The following is a 21582-nucleotide window of genomic DNA, read 5'->3' as shown; positions in this document are numbered from 1 at the left end:
TTATCTCCATATTGTAGACAGGAGAGGGAAGATTATGCATTATGATCTCCGCATTTCATCATAAAGACTTTAAGAAATGCCGCATAATATTTTTCCTGGTGGCACAGAACTTTCACAGCTACAGGTCTCCACTGCAGCACTGTACACAATTCATATGCTATATGAATGCAGATACAAACGATTACCCTTAGGATATGCTTATCTTTTCTGTCACCTGACATTGTCACACAGTCATATTGAAAGCAGAGAGAGCAGCAAGCAATATATCACTAAAACATACCTCAGGTTGCAACAGTGGTAAACTCAGTGAAGTGTTGTCACTTAAAACATGTGGGCAGTGTTAGGTGCACATAGATAGAAACTGTTAGGTGACACATGCACACATTGTGTGCTGCACACCCCGCTCAGTTGAATGGAGAGCTTCATGCACTTGTGGTCCATTCACATGCAGACATATTGTGCTTTTGCCCAGCTAAGAGTGTAAAACAGAAATCCTATTAGGAAATGGGACATGTGTATCCCAGTGAATCCATGGATTTGAAACAAAGTCTCCAAGAACTAAGCTTACATGCTGACCATTTGACTACATTAGCATGTGTTCCTTATAGAACTTCACATCTCTGCAGAACGTAAAAAAATATTCTCTATTTTTAGTGCACTGAACTAAATTATAAATAGGACATAAATTTTATTAATCCAGAAGACTAACGAGTCCCAACTCCCAACATGTTTCAAGATGCGTGGCCCTTCCTCCAATAGAAACGACTGGTAAGGATGCAGTAACAGTCTTGTTTATCTCTGTGTTGTGCCTGTTTTAGACAGTAGAGAGCAGCAATGAGCTTGATCTGAGGAATGCTCTCATTCTTTTGGCTTTGTGAGAGTTTATGTTTTTATGGTTTTATGGAGATTTTATGGAAAGCACTGGATATGCCTTCTGGAGGGCAAAATGTGATTCAAAATTTCAATGGCAATCTCTTTTTCAGGCTTCTAAAGGGAAAGGGCCAGTGGGGTTGCTTGTGCCCCCGCCCACCGGAAGCTAACAACAAGTAGGTAGTGGATGGATTCAGATGGGTGGGGGGAGTTTAACACCCCTCCCCAGCACTGCTTCATTGATCAAACGATCAATCCCCTACATTTGCTCTGAAGGAAAGAAAAATATGATGGGAGATCCAGTCATGGTTGGGCTTTATTTGTCTTAAACCTATATGTGAAATAACATTTCCAACTGTAAACCACCTTTGGATGCAAAACAGACAAAAAGTTATAAAGTTTATTTTTCATTACAAATTTTGTAACACTGTCTTTCAACAACTGCGAGTACTAAATAGTATCCTTTTACCATTCATCCATAGTTAGTACATTGTCAGAACATAGTAAACTGATTGACTGACTGATTTAAGTGCCGTCAAGTTGGTGTTGACCCTTAGCGACCACATAGATAGATTCTCTCCAGGATGTTCTGTCTTCAACTTGGACTTTAAGGTCTCTCAGTGGTGCATTCATTGCTGTTGTAATTGAGTCCATCCACCTTGCTGCTGGTCGTCCTCTTCTTCTCTTCCACTTTTCCCAGCATTATGGACTTCTCAAGGGAGCTGGGTCTTCGTTTAATGTGTCCGAAGTATGATAGTTTGAGCGCGGTCATTTGTGTCTTGAGTGAAAATTCTGTATTGATTTGTTCTGTGATCCATTTTTTGTTTGTTTGTTTTTGTTTTCCTGGCTATCCATGGTATCCTCAGAAGTCTTCACCAGTGCCAAAGTTCAAAAACATCAATGTTTTTTCTATCTTCTTCAGAGTCCAGCTTTCGTATCCATAGAGTGTCATGGGAAAAACCATTGTTTAAACGATTCTAATCTTTGTAGGTGTAGACACATCACGGCATCTAAATATCCTTTCCCAGGCCATTATTGCACCCTACCAAGTGCTAGTCTGAGGCGTATTTCTTGACTGCTGGATCCTTTACTGTTGATGGTTGATCCTAAAAGGCAGAAGCTATCCACCACTTGAATGTCTTCATTGTCAATTCTGAGGCTGGTTGCTGTACCCATTGCCATTAGTTTATTCTTCTTTACATTTGTTGTAGTCCTATTTTTTCACTGTGCTCCTTGACCTTCATTACTAGAGCTTGCAGATCATCCACATTCTCAGCTGTCAGAGTGGTGTCATCAGTGTAGCGCAGGTTATTGATGTTTCTTCCTCTTCCAATCCAGCTTCTCTCAGTATATAAGTTGAATAAATCAGGAGAAAGTAGACAGCCTTGTCTTCCTCCTTTGCCGATCTGGAACCAGTCTGTTTCACCATGTTCCATCTGGACTATGGCTTCCTGACCTGTATATAGGTTTCTCATGAGAACAATGAGGTGTTCTGGGATGCCCATTTTCCTAAGGATATTCCACAACTTGACATGGTTGACGCAATCGAAGGCTTTTCTGTAGTTATTAAAGCACACATTGACTTATTTCTGGTATTATTTGGCTTTCTCAGTTATCTAGTGTGCATCAGCAATGATATCTCTGGTTCCTCGGCCTTTTCTGAAACCAGCTTGAACATCCGGCATTTCCCTTTCCGCGTAGGGCACTAATCTGCATTGGATGATCCTGAGCATTATTTTGCTAGCATGTGAAAGTAAGGATATTGTGCGTATGGTTTGCGCAATCTGTTAGGTCTCCTTTCTTTGGCATGGGTATGTAGACTGACACTTCCAATCTGTTGGGCACTGTGTTGTCCTTCAAATTTGCTGGCATAGTTTGGTTAGAGCCTTGACTGATTCTTCTTCTGTTGCCTGCCATATTTCTGTAGCTGTTCCATCAATTCCTGTAGCCTTTCCAACATGGTAATGACTGGAGTGCTGATCTAACTTCATCTTCCCATACTAGAGGTTCTTGCAAGTAGGGACTATCTTCTACAATATCTTGGATGTTGACATCCCCGCTGTACAGATTTTCAGTATACTTCTTCCATCTCTGTTTGATCTTCTCTGAATCAGTCACTATCTATCCTTTGGCATCCCTTAACATACCAGTTTGAGGTTGGAACCTCTGAGTTCAGAGATCTTTTGGAAAACATGCCTTGTTTTTCTGTGTCTATTTCCATCCTCAAGGTCTTTACAGATGTCACTGTAGTACTGCTCCTTGTGTCTTCCTGAGGTATTCCTTCCTGAGGTATTTATCTTTCTTGACTTTGGCTGCTCTCCTCTTCTTTGCAATTTCCACTTTCTGTTCTGACATCCATTTTTCTTTCTTCTGTTTCTTGGTCTTTGGCAGTCCCTTTTCACATTCGTCCTTAACAACAATTTTGATTTCATTCCACAGTTCCTCTGGTTGCCTATCAATGAGGTTTAGAACATCAAAGTGGTTCCTGATGTTCTCCTTGAAAATGGTGGGTACATTCTCAAGATCATATCATGGAAGCTGGATAGTCTTGTTTTTCCGCTTTAGCTTGACTTGGAACTTGCGCATGAGCAGTTCGTGATCTGTTCCACAATCGGCCCACGGCCACGTCTTTGCTGTTATAACTGAGCTCTTCCACCAATAATGTAATCAATTTGATTTCTGTGTACTCCATCTGGTGATGTCCATGTATCTAGGCGCCACTTTGGTTGTTTGAAGAATGTTTCCTAAGCCATATAGGCTGACTGTGTTTTCCTGCTTACCTTTCCCAACTTTGGCATTCCTGTCTCCAACCACCAGCATCACATCTTGCTTGCATGTTCTGTCAATTTCAGACTGGACTTGAGCGTAAAACTCATCAACTTCCCCTTCTGCATCATTTGTTGGGGCATAGACTTGAAGAACTGTCGTGTTAAAGGTTGTCCACGAAATCTAATTGATATTAGTCGGTCACTGACCGCATTGTACCCAAGTACTGTCATTGCTATATCCTTCCTGACTATGAAAGCAACACTGTTCCTTCTTTGGTATTTGTGTCCTGAGTAGTAAACAGTATGGTTTTCTGACTGAAAGTTTCACATTCCAGTCCATTTTAAGTGACTGATGCCCAAGATGTCAATCTGTAGTCGATTCATTTCCTTTTTCACTGTGTCGAGCTTTCCTATATTCATGCTTCTTGCGTTCCACATTCCCATTGTAATTCTGTCTTTGCAGCTTTGGATTTTCTTTTCCCGTACAGCAACATCAGCTGCTAGACATCCAAAAGGCTTTAGTCTAACTACGTCATAAACAGCATTGGTACTCTAAGAGATCCTCAGCTCTTCCTCAGTAGCATGTTGAGTACCATTCGACCTGAGGGGCCCATCATCTGGCACTACATCGATAATCATTCTATTTTGTCTATCGATGTGGTTTTCTTGGTAAAATACAGGAGTAATTTACCATTGCCTTCTCTCACGCAATATGAAAAGATGCCTTTGTCATTGTCACTGAAGTGATTGCCCGCCTCCAGCAGCTTCCTGTATTGCTGCTGCCCAATATAGGTGCCTGCTTGCTTTAGCTGGGATGACTTTCGTGCTTTGGATGACCCTACTGGGTGTATACCTCCTGGCGTGCTTCACTCATCTCTCCAAGGAACACACACAGACGCCAAAGTGAGGCAGCATAGCAGGACTTGGGGGTGCGGGGAGGAGATAGTAATCTACTCGGTAGGAAATCCAACACACCATTTGCATATAAGCTGCAGAATAACATAACAAAATGCACAGCACCATGTGGCCGCATCTGCTTTTTAGCCCTGTTGATCTGGTTATATATACAAGAGGGAAAGCAGAAATGAAATTAAGACTTCTGGTACAATATGTGAATTTCCTCCAATGGAAATTCAGTATGAAAGCTTTGTCTGTGGTATTGATCTACGATAGCAGTTCAACATATACAAGGTCCTGTATTCTTCAAGTGATGAATGTGCATGTTTAAATTCTCCCTAAAGAAAAAGGTTAATAGAGGACACCAAAAAAAGTCAAACATCTGTCAATATGTTTGTCAAACAGTCCCATTTGTCAATAATGCTAGCAGCAGTTTCTTCAGGGATGGCACATGGTAAATGTGCACTGACCCCAACAGGGAGTCCTCGTGGTTAATACGCCTCAGCAGGCTCTTGAAAGAACATGTATTTGTGGCATTGGACAGCAAATGCTCACGCCACTAGTTAGCATTTGTTTCTGCACTATTCTTCCTTGCAAAAACAAAGCCAGTGAACAAGAAGCAGATGAAATGGTGACCGGACACAGGTTCCAAGGCATCAGATTTAAGTGGAAAGTGAAATGCCACCCCCTGCACAAATATAAAATCTCTTCCAACAGAGAAACCCTCAAATAAACAACAGGGAGAGGACTGAGTAGGTGCACTAAATGGGAGAGGACATGAGCGGGGCTGGGCCTTGTCAGATAGGCGGGCCATAATTAGGAGCATTTGCATTCATTCAAGCTTCCCATAACAATGCTGGCATTTCTACAATGTACAATGCTGTATACAGTCACTATCCATTTGAAGTTAGGAGCAGTGCTTCACATGAATTCATTCCAATCCCTATGCCCAGTGTTGATCAATCTACAACACTATGACAGATTGGGATTGTGAAATTGATTGGATATGTGGATTATAGTTCACATTTCATACACATTGTTGGAAAATATATCCATATATAGTTTAAGATTATTTTGTTTGCATTCACTGTCATAGGCACAACCAACATAAAGTTATGGACACCTAAGTGTAATTTAAATTAATGGCCATAAGAACATAAATAGCTCTGAACTGATCACAGTCAATCACAAGCTGACCATGAGTCAGTCCTGAGCAGTGTGGTGCAGCTACGAAAAATGCTGATGCAATTAACAGAATCATAGTTTCTAGAAACAAGATGTAATAGTACCACTTTATTTTGCACTAGACAGATTTCTTGTGCAATACTGTGTCCAGTTCTGGGGTCGTACTTTTAAGATGCTGACGCATTGAAACAGGTCCAGAGAAGGGTAACAAAGAAGGTCAGAGTTCTGGAAAAGAAGCCTTAAGAGGAAACGTGGAAGGAACTGGGTATGTTTTGCCTGGTGAAGAGAAGACTGGTGGAGATGGGGTGGGTGGGATTATGATAGCACTCTTCAAATATCTGAAAGGCTGTCACACAGATGAGGGCAAAGATTTGTTCTCTCTGTCTAGAGGGCAAGACTAGATCTAATTGATTTAAGTTACAGGAAAATAAATTTTGGTTCAACATTAGGAGAAAAAGAAATTGCCTTCTTAAAGGTAAGAGCAGTCCAACAATGGAACTAATTGCCTGGGGATGGATGGGTTTTCCTTGCTGGAGGTCTTCAAGTAGAAGCTTTGTTATTGTTATATAAGAACAGCCCTGCTGGATCAGGCCCAAGGCCCATCTAGTCCAGCACCCTGTTTCACACAGTGGCCCACCAGATGCCTCTGGAGAGCCCACAGGCAGGAGCTGAGGGCATGCCCTCTCTCCTGCTGTTGTTCTCCTGCAGCTGGTATTGAGAGGCATCTTGCCTCAGGCTGGAGGTGTCCTATAGCCCTTAGACTAGTAGCCATTGATAAACTTGTTCTCCCTGAATTTATCTAAGCCCCTCTTAAAGTCATCCAGGCTCATGGCTATCCTCACATCTTGTGGCAGAATATTCCATAGGTTAATTATGTGTTGTGTGAAAAAGTACTTCCTTTTGTTGGTCCTAAATGTTTTGGCAAGCAGCATAGGATGACCCCTGGTTCTAGTGTGGCACGGGAGGGGGAAGGTTTCTATCCACTCTCTCCATACCATGCATAATTTTATAGACCTCTATCATGTCTCCCCTCAGTTGTCTTTTTTTCTAAACTAAAATGCCCCAGGTGTAGCCTAGCCTCATAAGGAAGGTGCTCTAGACCGCTGATCATCTTGGTTGCCTTCTTCTTCACCTGCCCTAGTTCTATAACATCCTTTTTGAAGTATGGTGACCAGAAATGTACACAGTATTCCAAATGTGGCCACACCATAGATTTCTATAAGGGCATTATGATATCATATTGTATCGTATCACTGTCGTGAATTTGTCAGGCTAGCCAGAAGGAGTGTAAAACAGGCAGAGGCAGAAGTAGAATAGCAAAGTCTTATAGGAAAAAATTCTCCAAACCAGATTCAGTCCAAGTCAAATCCAATCAATCCAACAGAGTCCAAAGTCCATGGGCAAGGTCAACACAGTCCAGGGTCTAAACACTGTCAGGGCATACACGAACACAGCCGATTAGCTCACAGGAAACTGACGTTGCTATCAGCAGGGTAGCTGTGGTGCAGTCATCTTAAATAGGCTGACCCCCGGTGCTGTTAATCAATAGTTCCTGAGTCAGCAGCTTTGCCTGTTGTTCTACGCATGCGGTTCCTTAATTCTTGCTGTCTCTTGGACCGCCGCCTCTCCACAAGAGCTCCTCACCCGTCTCGAACCCATTTTCAACTCCCTGTGCGTCAGACCCACTCTCCTTTGCAACTTCTCGTCCTTGCCCTCCATCCTCTGCTGTAACCTCCGTCCCCTCCTCCAGTTCCTCCTCCGAGTCTTCCAGCATGCCCATGACACTCACAAGAAATTGGGCAAAGGGCTGCTTTTTAAATGATTTTTGAAGTTTACACATCTTATTCCCTGTGGGAGAGAAACTTAAAGATGCACAAACTTCAGAAATGCTTTAAAAATCACCCCATTCACTAACTTGTTTGAAATTTGAATGGTAGCAGGCGCCCATTGAGGCACTACCACCTGACCCACTCTTCTGCCCCCGAAAACCCCCTTTCTGCCCTAAATTTGCCCCAAAGACATGCCAACTTCAAAAGTCATTTAAAAATCACCCCTTTGCCCATTTTTTTTTTAAATCTGGGTGGTAGCTTCCTTGCACCCATTGGGACACTACCACCCACCACAATTCACTCTGGGCCACTCTGGTGCCCCCCACGTGGTGCTATTACTAAGGCTGCTGAAATCCCCATCATTCCCTATGGAGAAAAACTTAAAGATGCATAAACTTCAAAATCACCCCTTTGCCAAATTTGTTTGAAATGTGGGTGGTAGCTTCCACCAATTGGGCACTACCACCCACCTCATTATTTTGGCCCCAAGACCCTTTTTAAAAATCCAAATAGGTTCAGAAAATTCAGGTACAAATAGAATCTGGGGTGAATCAGGGGGGTCAGATTCAGACCCAAAATAAATTGGAGGTGTTTCAATTTGGGTACAAATCAAAATGAAAAAATCGATTTGTGCACATCCCTACTGCAGATCAGTCTTCAACTGGTGGCCGCCTATCTTGAAGAAGCGATGTGCCCCTATAGTGGGATCAGAGCAATTTCTCTACAGATGATTGGGAAAACGTTAATAGGCTCCCCAGTCCATCACATCTTTGAAAGAAAAATGGCGAAGAAACAATTGAAATGTGATGAAAATGGCCTCTCTTAACTATGTTCAGGAAGATGTACAGTGGAATCCTATGCGTGCTTAGTCAGAAATCTAACTGGATTCAGTGAAGATTAACCCCAAGCAAACAAGCATGCATGGATTGGGGCTAGATTCATGCCCTTTGTCATCTGTTTGACGTGTTGGGTATTCCTCCTCTCATACAATGTAACACATTGGAATAGATTACCTTGGTATTTGTGAATAAAACAAGACACATTTCACCGACATATATTCTGAATGCTCAAATAAAGTGTAGGCATATATAAGAAGTTTATGTTTATAACTGGTGTGTGTGGGTGTGTATAACACAGTTTTATTTATCTATCTATATATACACACACACCCTGTATTTTCCTCTACTTCATATAAACTGGGTTTAAAAAATAATAATGGGTGAAATTCTGATTCCATCATATTCAGTGAACACTTTCCTCTATTTTGGGAGGGAGTGGGGTTGAAGACAAGATTTCAACCTCTGTGTATATACATTTCATACATTTATGAAAACATCCTTTCTCTCCTCATGGTCATGCTATAGGAATCTATGAGGTGCTTTAATACAGCAGAAGGAGTGACAGGCAAGCTGTTAATTGGCATTGTCTGCGTAGACAAAGAATGGGGATGCATGACCTACTTCCTAGAGGGTGGTTCATTGGACATATGTTTGTTTATTTTGCATTTATTTATTTCTATATGTATTAGGTTAAGAATGAGCTACTGCCCCTCAGCTTTTTATTATAGCTAAAATCTTGAATTGCATGTTTCAATAATATTAAGGATGCCTTTCAGTTTTTCTTATTCTATGTTTTTCACCATATGAACATTCAACATATAGCATGCACTGTTCATAAGACAGTGTTTGAAAGGATGTGGTTATGGTTTTTTACATCAGAAAGGAAGTTGAACTGCACTGCCTGGATGACAGATGGAAAGATAATGCACCTACGCTGCTTTTTGAATAGATTTTTGCGAAAAATCAACTATCTGCTGGCTACTCTTATCTGGGCTCATGTGTGGCGTTCAGGTACTGAGGCCAGGTGCCTTACTTCAAGAACCATTACTTGCTGAACAATGAGTGACTCTGTTTTCCTTGAACAACTGCTCATGAAAAGGTCCCAGCAAAAGAGGAGGACTTCTCCCTCCAACTTTAAATTCCGACTCTTCACTCTGACCAAATCGAGACTGACATATTTTGAGCATCGTGCTGGGGTACGTGAACTGTCTTCCATATCTTTTACCGAACGCTGAATCAATTAAAGAAGGGTAGAGAGAAACAGAGTGACATTTTAACCTGGAAATCGAGCTGAGTTCTGAGACAGGATTCAGACTTACTTGTTGTTTCTGTTAGTTTATGTGAATAATGTGCTTTATAGTTCTTATCATCACAACAGTCCTGAGAGGTAGGCTCAGTTTTGTGATAGTGGTTTTCCTAGGGCTATCTAGTACGCTTTCTTGGCAAAGACATACAATGAATGTGGGCAGAGAACACAGCTGGTTTTGCCTGTTGTTACTGCACACAGTTCGTTATTTTGTAAAGGAACAAGCATTATTGTGCCTTTAGGCTACAACAATACAGATCATGAGAAAGCTTGGTTTGAACATAGAAGAGCCCTGCATGGACATAGAGACATTGTTTTCTAAGACTTTTTGAGCCACCATTGAATTGCACTGTGTTCTAATTTCCTCTCTGTTGTTCTGATATTATATGGGCCTTTTCTTCTTTTTGAAATGGGTTGTATCTTTTTTTTTTTAGTCACTTTGAGCTGCCAGCCAGACTAAATTACTCATAAGTAGCCCTACTGAAATTAATGGGACAAATTAATATCAACTAACTTGCCTCTGAATACCAGTTGCAGCAAGAGAGAAGACATTCCTTCATCTCTTGCTTGTGGGTTTCCCAGAGACACCTGGTGGGCCATTGTGGGAAATAGGGATGCTTTACTAGATAGGCCTGATCCAGCAGGGCTGTTCTTATGTTATATACTCTCGGAGGGGGGCACGATATTGTGGGTGGATAGGCTAGCAGATTGTAGGTGGATAGGCTAGTATTTAGGCTCATGTTGCTGGGATTTTGGTTCCCATCTCTTACTACACATTGCCCTTAAGTTCTCCAGTTGAAATGGGAGAAAAAGCAGCTGTGGCTTCTTTCATCCATTCCCTTGGCAGTTCTGCTGTTTGCCGCCCTCCCACACCTGCTGATCAGCACATGTAACAATCTGTTCACAATAGCAGGTAGGGTCATGGATGGAACAGATCAAAGTATCCATTAATTTTAAGAACAATGTCCAGTGTCTGGGGTAAAAGCAAGGTAGCAAAACGTAGCAAGGATGCAGTCTTGATATTGCCAATAAGATTGTCTTAGGACTGCAGAGATGGAAAGAAATTCAGAAAAATATTTTTAAAATTTTGTTTAATACATTTATATACCACCTACTACAGAAGTCTCAAGGTGGTTTACAGAAAAATAAAAGCAACCAAGAATTTACAAACACAATACATATACAATTCAAATTCAAACAAATCAATAAAATTCAACCAAGAGCCTGGCTGAAGAGACTCATCTTCAGATTGACTGAATATTACTTAGGATTATCATAATTAGGATTTCTAGAGCAGAAAGTATGTAGTAGGAAGATGGAATCTTCCCTTACACTGTTTCTTTGTTCTCTTTCTCTCCTGTATGTTGAGGGACAGCTCTTCCATGAGACAGAGTAAGGTGGGTGCCTCGGGTGCCGGCTCTAAGAGCAGGGCCAGTGCCAGACTATTTTGCGCCCTAGGCAATAGGGTACTTTTGGGTACCAAGTACTTGCCCCCCCCCGCAAAAAAAATTTCAACTTCAGTTTTCAAAAACATATGTTTTGTAGAAAAACTGAAAAGCACAAAACTTGAAACTGCTAAATTTATTTTAAATTGCAAGAATACATCAATTTTTTTATTATCTTTCTCAAAAACAAAAGAAAATATTTTGGCACACAAATCATTTTGAACTAGAAGGGCACTCGGTAGAGTGCATTCCTCCCCCAAGAGCAATATAACCCTCAACACCACATCAAAATCTCACTGTGTGAGCCTTTTCCTTTGCAAATTTTGTCACCAATTCAATCAGATCAAGTGCTGATGCCTGTTAATGTTCAATTGATATAGTTGCCAAGCCAACTAGTCTCTTTTGTGACATTGTTGAGTGTATGTAAGGTTTTATAAGTTTGAGCTTTGAGTAACTACGTTCACCACTTGCCACTGAGAGTGGAAGTATGAGAAGGATCCTTAGAGCAACAGAAATATTAAGCACATTATCCAGGAGTTTTTGTTGTAGTATGAAGACAAGTACTCCTCGTGGCGGCATGGCGTTTGGAAGTCTTCGAGCTATTGCTATAAGTTCACAACACAGATCTTCAGCGTCAATATCTTTGTTTCCATTATACATCAATGATTTTTCCAAATTCTTGCAGGCCTTAAGTACATCTTCAGTATTGTTAGTGTTGAAAACAATGAACTGTTTCCCCACCCCCCATGTTTCTACTCATTATTCTAGTTTCTCACACTTAACACATTGACGCTCTACACTCTGCACCCCTCTGAGGTCTGCACCCTAGGCAGCTGCCTAGTTGGCCTAATGGTAGCACCAGCCCTGACTAAGAGGGATGTAGGGGGTGACAAATGCTGCCCCCGCCACCACAGGTGCCACTCCATGAGCCTTTCTATTACCCACCACCACTGTCCTTCCTTACCCCACTTGGGCATGCTGTTCATGTTCCCCGCCTCACCTCACCGAGACATGCCTCTTTCCCCTCTTTCCCACTCCAGTGTGAGCTAGAAACGTCCCTGCCACCACTGCCTTGCTCAGTGCCATAGTCTGAGAATACTTGCATGCCAGTACTGCTGCTTTGGCAACACTCACACACAGAGGGGGTGGGGGAGAGACGACCTTTCTTCAGGCAGCAACTCGTCTTGGACCACTTTTGTGTATCCAAGCAGCAGGAAGGACAGAATGATGGACTAAGCTATCCCTGGAGCAGTGAGATCAGATGCACCATGACTATATTCTCTGTGTCTGCCCTTGACCTCTTAAATGGCAAACAGAATCTCTGAATTGTGAGATAATTGCCTGTGGCACAGATTTTAGCTTAGGTTTAGGCCTATGCAGGTTTTTTCAGAAGTAAGTCCTATTGTGTTCCGTGATGCTTACTCCCATATAAGTGTTCATAGGACTGGAACTGTAATATATGTAGCCTAGTCCCACTACTTTTAATAGGACCCTGTTGATGTACACCCAGAAGCCATGTGATGTTAAGAGTATAAAAGCAGGAAAATGAAGCACAAGTGAAGTATTCCACTGAGGACCTGGAATGAGTACATCTGTGAAAGTTATGTGCCTGTGCTGAGTGAAGAGCAACGTTTTCCTGTACATCTTAGACATGTAAATGTAGAAATCTGATACAGCATATAGAGTCAAATTATCAGGATCAAAACAAACAAGATGTGGGAGGTCCATAATCAGATCTACTCACATTTTAATTTTAATTTACAAACAGTTATGGGGTCTGCAATTGTATTAGGGCAGTGGGATTGCGGGTGGGGAGAGTGACCTTTTCCCCATGCCACGTCCTGCATCTAAATCCCATCTCACCAGGTGCTCTTAGCTCCACAATGGAAAAAATATGGTATGCTTTCCACTATGAGTGGAACCTCAATAGCAGAGGGGGGTAGGATTCAGCCTGGGAAAACAGTGCAGGAGAAAAACTGAATTGAAGCAGAGCATCAGTGCTAGTGGAAGAGGTTTCTCAAATCCGTTTTGAGTAAGTGTGCATAAGATCAAGGCATTAGGTTGCAGTCCTACTTTTGCAGAAACCAGTGACAAAATGTCCATGTTGGGAGTTGCCCAAAGTTTATTGGAAAAGAGTCGAAAAGCAGGGTGGACCGTTGCTAAATGAGCAAAGAGGGAACCTTTTATGGCTATGGTTCTCTTTTATTTAGCAATGAGAGAGCAGTTTTACCTATTCAACCCAACATAGCATCACACTCAGTTGATGTTGTTCCCTCATATCTCTTTTAGACTGTGAGCCTTTTTGGGACAGATCATGTTCTTGTTCCTTTTCTTCTTTGGGAAAACTTTTTTGTTGAAAAGTGTTATTACAACAATAATTTTAACGGAGCCAGATTGTAACTCTGGTGAATGAAATCTTCTGTTTTCCCTTAGATAAGATAAATCTTAAGTACCCATATATTTTTCCTCAATGGGGGGGGAAACAGCTTGGGAGGGGGTGATTTTCAGCATGAGAAGAAAGGTTTATGGGGCCGCTCTTCCCCTGCATCAGTCTTCCACTTAAAATTGTGCCCTCAGTGGCTCAACTGTATTTTTTAAAAAAAGGTTTCTCAAAAGAATAACGGAACTAAGAGTAATATGTGGTTTTTCCCTCATTGAAAGGACTGAAAAGGGTTTAGCCCTGATTGAAACTTGGTTCAGGTATGCCCACTTATAATTAGGCTTACCCATTATATTGAGGGCTGTGTGTATAACGGTCAGAGTACAGAATAACTGGGACACTTGCAGTGTACACACACAGAAGATACAGTCAGCATCGTGATCTTAGCATTTATTTATTTCCTTACTTAAATAGTGAGCTTCAAGACCTTATGAACATGAAGATCGGTGTGCAGGTATAGACTTGTTAAATGTCAGAAGGGAATGGAAAGCTGAGCTTGATGTTGTTGGTGTAGAAGCCAACCCTTCAGCGACCAGCCTAGCTCTTTTATCCTCACTCTACTTAGGATAAGTAGATTAAATCATGACAGTTTCGCAAATACATGCTTAATTTGCATAACTTATACAGAAGGGTAAAATTGGGCATCTCCTGATGCAAAATGTAAATCATTTTTATGGGATATTTTATTTTATTTTAGCACAGGGTATTCACACAAGCCTGGCTATAACTGCTAGTTAGTCTGGGGAAGCAGGGCTGAGATGTTGGTCTGCCTTCCCATGAACATGCTCAATTTTTATTAAGGACTGAACTACATGATGCATTGAATGTGTCTTTAGAATATGTGCTTAAACTGGAAATGGACCAGATGTAGTCCTTTCATTTTAGAAATAAAAGACAAATGGAGCTTCAATCTGGGCTGGGAGTATGTGTGTGGTGGCATGGTGGGGATTAGTAGTTTCCCTGTGCCATTTCCCTGCAAAATTACCCACCCACCCCCAGTGGCACTTTGCTCCCAAAGTGGCCATGTGCAACAAATCACCAGGTTGGAAGCAAATTGTCTTCAGGGCAAAAAGGACATAAAGGGAAAGTATTATCGCCTTGCCCCACCACTATGTGCCACATTCCTCGTCCGAATCAGGACCCCATTCCACATATTTTTCAAAATAAAAGGACTGCTTCTGGTCCAATTCTGGCTTAAGCATGTCTTCTAAAGACGCATTCAATGTTATGTATAATTTGGCATGAAAAGGCTTGAGTTACTAAAACATTTGTAGCCCACATGAGCCTCTTTCTTTACTCATGAACAGACCCTTGTTGAATTCAGTCAAATCACGGGCGTATGCATAGTTAGCATACATACGTCAGTATATAAGATATCAGACTATCTGCGGGGGGGGGGGGGGGACAGAGTTCTGTCTGTATTAGTAATTTGCATGTTATAAGGAAACCTATTATAAGACACTGGTGGACTTACGCAGAGAGGCAAACCCGAAAACACACATCCATTATGAGTGCTTTACTTCAGGCAAGACGACCCTCATTGTGCACTGTATAATGAATTTCAGAAGACACAGATCCTTATTGTTGCTAGAATTTCTGGGGTCCATTCTTCCCCTGGTCTATGTACAAACCTTTTATTAATGTTAATGTCAATTACATACTAAATGCAAGAGGAGACAAAGCTTTCTGTGCCAGGGATGAGAAGAATTATAACCCCCCCCCACACACACACACACGCAAAAAAAGGCAAAGCTTGCTTTTAAGAAGATTGTAACTCTTCTAGTGTTCATTTTCTTAAGACACCCCATTTTATTGTTTTTTCCCCTTAAAAAAAGAGGATATGAAAATAATGCAACCATAATTTGCTCTTTCAAGGTTTTTAAATTATCATTATTGTTATAATATTCAGAAGTTGCTCAGTCTTGATTAGTGACACCCGTTCAGACAGGGTAAAAACACACAAAGCTAGAATTTTAGTCCATTGCAGCCTGGGCTTTTTGCTTGATATCAAGCATCGCTCTAGACTTCAGCCACACCCAAAACCTTTTAGCCTGTTGGTCCCATCCTCCTTAGATGAAATCTTATTGGAGTTTTCTTCAGAAGACTTTTACTGTAGGGTTAGGAGCATTTTGCTGTCACATATAAAATGGAATGTATGCCCAATAGCAGAGACAATAATAAACGGTGACACTGTTCAGCAGTACAGAACAACCACATCTGATATTACTATCATAAACGTATTGCTGATACTGAACAATCTATATATTTAATTGTTCCTAAACGTACCCGTCACTAATCCCATGCGTGGCAGTTCTCATGAGAGCAGCTGCCTAGGGGATAGCAAAGAGTATGGGAAACAATGGCAGCGGGGGCAGGCCGGCCTGGCCGCAGGTCAGTCAGAGGAGGCGGCAGCAGCAGTCTGGCCTGGCCTGGCTGCCCGCCGGGAGGAGGAGGCAGGAGGAGGTGGCGGGCTGGCCTCGCAGGCCAACCTGGCCCAGCCACTGGGAGGAGGTGGTTTACCATTGCAGGAGGGGTTTACCATTGCCATCTCCCGCTCAGTATGAGATGATGCTTTTCAGCACCTCTTATATCACTGCTGCCCAATATAGGTGTTCCCCATACCAGCAGGGATTCACACCGGCAACCTCTGTCTTGCTAGTCAAGTCATTTCACCAATGCGCCATTAGGTGGCAATGGCATGGTACCACATGTATTATAGTGCACATTGCAAAGAAGAAACAGCAAACAGTTCTTATAAGAACTAGGAATTTCAATTATTCTTAGAAACAATTTATTGTCAGGAATTTAATTTATTTTTGTCACTTGGCTCACACATGTATAGTAAGATCATGCTAATGTAGCAAGCAGGTGGAACCACAGTCAGGGGACCATTTAGATTCTCAGTAAAGTAACTTCTATGTTCCGTGTGTGCTGATTTGAAGACTTTGGTACTGTAATGGAAAACAAGAACTAAAGTAGCTGAATCAGTAGCTCACGTCTGATGCAATAGTGATCATTTTAAATAAAAATATTATTATTTATTTAAAATATTTATATCCCATTCCTCCAGTACAATATCAGACTACTGGGACTCACAACAGTAAAACAATAAAAGTAATATACAATTTAAAACAAATAAATCACAATGAAGTTGCATACTTGACGACCTTTTCTCAGAGCTGGGGAGGCAGCAGCACGGCATTCTGGAGGCTATGGAAATGCAGCCTGGCCTCCAGAAATCCCACAATGCACCAAGCAAGGAGTGTGGTAACTTGGGGGATTTCTCCCAATGACTGGGGACTAAGCTGAGAGGGTCTGTGTCCCTCTTACTTCAGTAAAGGCCTAGGGGAAAACTCCAGGCTATCTGGCAGGGCAGCACTGGGATCAGCCTCGATCCCAGAGCTTCACATGAACAGTCCTACCCAGGTAGGGCTGCTTGTGTTAACAGCCTTAATGCAGAATAAAAACAATTAAAACTAAGATATAAGCAAGAAATTTCCCAGTCTGTATATCAACCAAGATACATTGTTTTTGACATTTGTCAAAATTCAATAAATTTTCAGCGTTGGAATCTTATCAGTCAAGAGCGGGGCTGTGAGCAATGTTCAAAATTATGAGCTATGGGCCCTGGCAAATTCATATGGGTGAATGTAGTGCGATAGATACCCCAGCCCCAAGCCGTGTATGGCTTTAAAGGTCAAAATCAACACTTTGAATCTAGTCTGGAAGCAAACTGGCAATCAGTGAAGCTGCCGCAGGATGAGTGTAATATTCGAGAAGTGACTAGTACCCACAAGCATCCTTGTGGCAATATTCTGGACCAGCTGAAGCTTCTGAACCATCTTCCAGCATAGACCCATATAAATCGCACTGCAGAAATTGTGAGGAAAGGTTATTAGATGCCAAAGAGTCTAAACACTTGAAAAAATTCATAGCATAACTGAGCAGCACTCCATTGCCTTGCAGGTGGGAGGGGGGTGTAGTTGGCACGTGACAGTTGACAGCTGGCACTGCCCAAAGACAGTCAAATGAATAGAAGAAATGAAGGTGTGTAATGAATCCTCATAGGGATTCACTGAGGAAAGGTTATTATATACCAAATAATCCAAACACCTGAAAAACATTTTGCTCCATAACTCCACTTCTACAAGAGCTAGAGCTCCCCCCCCTTTTTTTTTTTAAATGAAAGCTGGGAATCTGGGGAAATTAGGAGGAATCCGCATCTCAAATAGATTTGAATAGAATCCAGCACGATTTGGTTTGGACCCAAATCTAACCAATGGACCATGGGTGATTTGTTCTGTCTCCAAATCAACTAGATTTGGGTACAAATCATCTGAATTGATTTGTACATCCCTAACAAAAAGTCACAATAAAAAACCATTAAAAATCTTTATCACCAAAATCGTACATCAATAAATTCAACATCCAGCAATCAGCGCCTCCATCTTATAATTATCTGGATAAGAAAAAAGAAAACCTGTTAAAAACTAGATATGTGCAAATCGATTCGGGTTATGATAGGGTGACTTCGAATCCCCATTATTTCCTATGGTGGAAATATACAAAATCAGCAAATACTAAAGAAATTAATTAAAAATCAACCAAGTGTACTACTGCCTTGAAATTTGCGTGGTAGGTGGCACCCATAGGGTCTGACTCACCAACCAAATTTGGTGCCCCTAGTACCTTGTTAAGTGGTCCAAATAAATCCAAATCAAATCAGATACACATCAAATTTGAGGGGGGTAGATTTGGACACAAAACAAATCAGAGGTGATTTGATTTGGTCACCAATTGAACCCAAAAAATTGATTTGTGCACACCCCTATTAAAAACCCTCTTAAAATCCTGTGAGATCTTCAAGGGAGCTGCTCACCTGATGCCATCTTGGCACACTCTGATCGAGATACGTTATATAATATAAACACTATTATGGTAGTCCCCCAAAGCCAGCAAAAAACCTAGCCACCTAGGAACAACATTTTGATCATATACTATCTATCTATCTATCTATCTATCTATCTATCTATCTATCTATCTATCTATCTATCTATTTTACACCTGTTCCTGAAATGAAAACTAGTCGATGGGCAAATGTTTTTCTACAACTCCCTAGTCTGTAATTCCTTCCCACTTTCATCATTGATCCAACTTTGCTCAGTTTTGCCTCACAAAAATTTCTGGTTTCAAAAGAACATGCATAAATAGAATGGTGTGTTTGTTTCTCTATCAATCTAAGAACAACAACAAAATATTTAGCATCTATATACCATTGTTAGGGTGCTCAAAGCATTCTCTATACATTACCGTGTTGTAATTCTTTTAACGAAAGCCTATAAGGTAGCCAATATTATTCTCCCCATTTAATACAGATGGGATATAAAGGCGAGAGATAGGGCCTGGTTGTAGGTTCAGGGCAGATGTGAAATTCAGACTGGGTGATGTCCTCATTCACAACTCAGTCTCTTAGTTACTGTGCTACATCAGCTCTCAGACTAATATAATTATACAATCTAAGAAAATAAGAAACAATCTAAGAAAATAAGAAATAGTCCGGCAATAGTCAGAGCTGGCCTGTTTGCAGCGCAAATAGCATGTCCTCATTCTCTCCCGGCACGCTATCCCCTTCCATTCATGTGGGAAGGCAGTTTATCCAATCCACTTCTGTCCAAACTGCCCAAATACTACATGTAATCTTTAGAGCGTATGTGAGGGTGAAGTTCATCTGAACTGCCTGTCAGCCCTGAAAGAAGGGGGTGCGTGCTAGGAGCGGAACGTGTTTGTGCATATCCCTAATTGTGCAATAGGCAAGCTAGCTTGGACGTATGTAGCATACAAACTAGCCCTAATCTAATTATACATTATAAAGGGACATTAAAAAAAATCGTGACCATAAATGTTCATAAATGATGAGACCATTTAAAGCAAGGAAATAGTAATTCACATTTCTGTTTCCTTTCTTCCTTGCACCAACCCTCTACCATTAGTTGTGCTTTCTCCTTTCTCAAAAAACTGATTCAGTTCTAATCGTTTTATGAAGTTTTTCAGCAGTCCTCCTGTATCTCATTCCTCTTCACAGAAGCCTGTATAGTCCCAGGATCAACACATAGCTTGTATTGTTGTGGCTGTTGATCCTTGATGTACATGGATCAAGAATCATTCAAAGTGTGATTATACTTTCAGAAATGACTGCTATAAATGTAACCTTGCTATTCAAAGGGTCTTCTCGCTGTGTGCATCCTGATTCATATCTGCTGGCTTCAGCAGTGGTGATAATAATTGTTTTCTCCTCCTTAGTTCTAGAAAACCAAGAGAAGTAGGTGTGTGTGTGTGTGTGTGTGTGTGTGTGTGTGTGTGTGTGTGTGTTTTGAAGGGAGATTTCTTCTTGTGCATCTTTGAAATATTGCTTTCCTTTCTTTCATAACTCTAAGATCATATTAGGTCAAGATTCTTAAAACGATGTACCTAGGGAAAATGAATTCTTCAATTCCTGACACAACTTCCACCCGTCTTCCTCAAGGGCAAAACTGCTTCACAAGGTGGTTGGATCCACACAGCCATGTTATAGAATAATCACAGAGAATGACTGATGTTTGATATGTATTGGGAAATTCTATTAAATATCCTCCCTGCCCCCAGCCAAGCTAGCATTGTTGCATTTTTTTCCCTGGGTTCCCCCCCCCCAACACACAGCTGTTAAGCTCCTTTTGTTGCTTCTGTGTGTCTTTCTCACACATGTGCACACACTTCTTTGAACATATGAAGCTGCCTTAGACTGAGTCAAACATTGGTCCATTCGGCCCTGTATTTTCTTTGCTGACCGGATGGCTCTCCAAGTTCAGGCAAAGAGGTTTCTCAGTCTTAGTACTTAAAGTGTTCTTCTTAAATTGGAGATGCCAGGGAATGAATCTGGGACCTTCCGCTAGGGTTACCAACCCTTTAGGATTGGTGGAAAACCTCCAGGAATTGGCATCAATCTCCAGCTGACTATTGAAAGCAATCCTGGAGTGTATCATTTTAATGACTTCATAATGTAAAAAATATTGTGCTGTGGGACTCTCCAGAGTGAGCCTTAGTCAGAGCTGGCAATCTTAGCTTCTGTGTACAGAAATATACTCTGTCAACTATGGTCTCTCCACTGCCATTTTGTTCTCAACAGTTTACGCTTGTTACTTAATGGATCTAGAAAGTAGTGTAACAACTCACACCCATCAACCCCTTTCTTCATCAGTGTATGCCTCCCTGGTTGTTGCATGGATAGATAGAGAGCCAGTAGAAATACCATATTAATGTAGTGCATGCATGAGCATATTTCTCTAACACCCTTCATTTACAGGTCTGCAATGCATAAACAAGTCTTTGGTTCCACCCTTTCTGTGGAGCTGCACATTTTGTTGGGGAATCTTAGACTTGGAAGAGACCTTGTAGGTCATCTGGTCCAATTCTTTGCTCAGTGTAAGGAATTCAGAGCTAGAGCGTCCCAAACATATATCTGTCCAGTCTCTGGTTGAAGATTTCCAGTGGAGGAGATACCCCACCCCCACCCAAGAACACAGTCTTTAATCTGAACAACCTAATGACAGTTCCGTTTAGCAGGTAGGATTGTTTAGTGCATGGGACACAGGATGGCACATACAAGCTAAATCTAGGTGGGACAAAGGTTGGAAAGCTGAAAAGTGAAAGAGGTCATGCAGGTCTCCAGGAGAAGTAGCAAAGCCAGATATTTGGAGGGAAAGGATGGGAGAATTCTGACAGTTTTGCAAGAGGTGGCAAGCCTTGGACATGGAGGGAGGGAGCAAAGACAGGGGAGGCATAGACCCATCAACCAGTTCTCCCAGCTTCCCAGGGACCAGACTTCAATATAATATGAATATGAATATATGCCTGTAACAGGCAGTGAGGTCATTCACACAACCAAAAATTGGGTATGACAAGTTTTCCTCTCCAGGTTTAGGAGCTACACATGCTCCCAATTTTTGGTTGTGGGGGAGCAAATAACT

This window comes from Hemicordylus capensis, chromosome 2 (genome assembly GCF_027244095.1).
Source record: "Hemicordylus capensis ecotype Gifberg chromosome 2, rHemCap1.1.pri, whole genome shotgun sequence".
Classification (NCBI taxonomy): Eukaryota; Metazoa; Chordata; class Lepidosauria; order Squamata; family Cordylidae; genus Hemicordylus; species Hemicordylus capensis.
The sequence above is the reverse complement of the archived record's forward strand: the minus strand, read 5'-3'. Positions refer to the sequence as shown.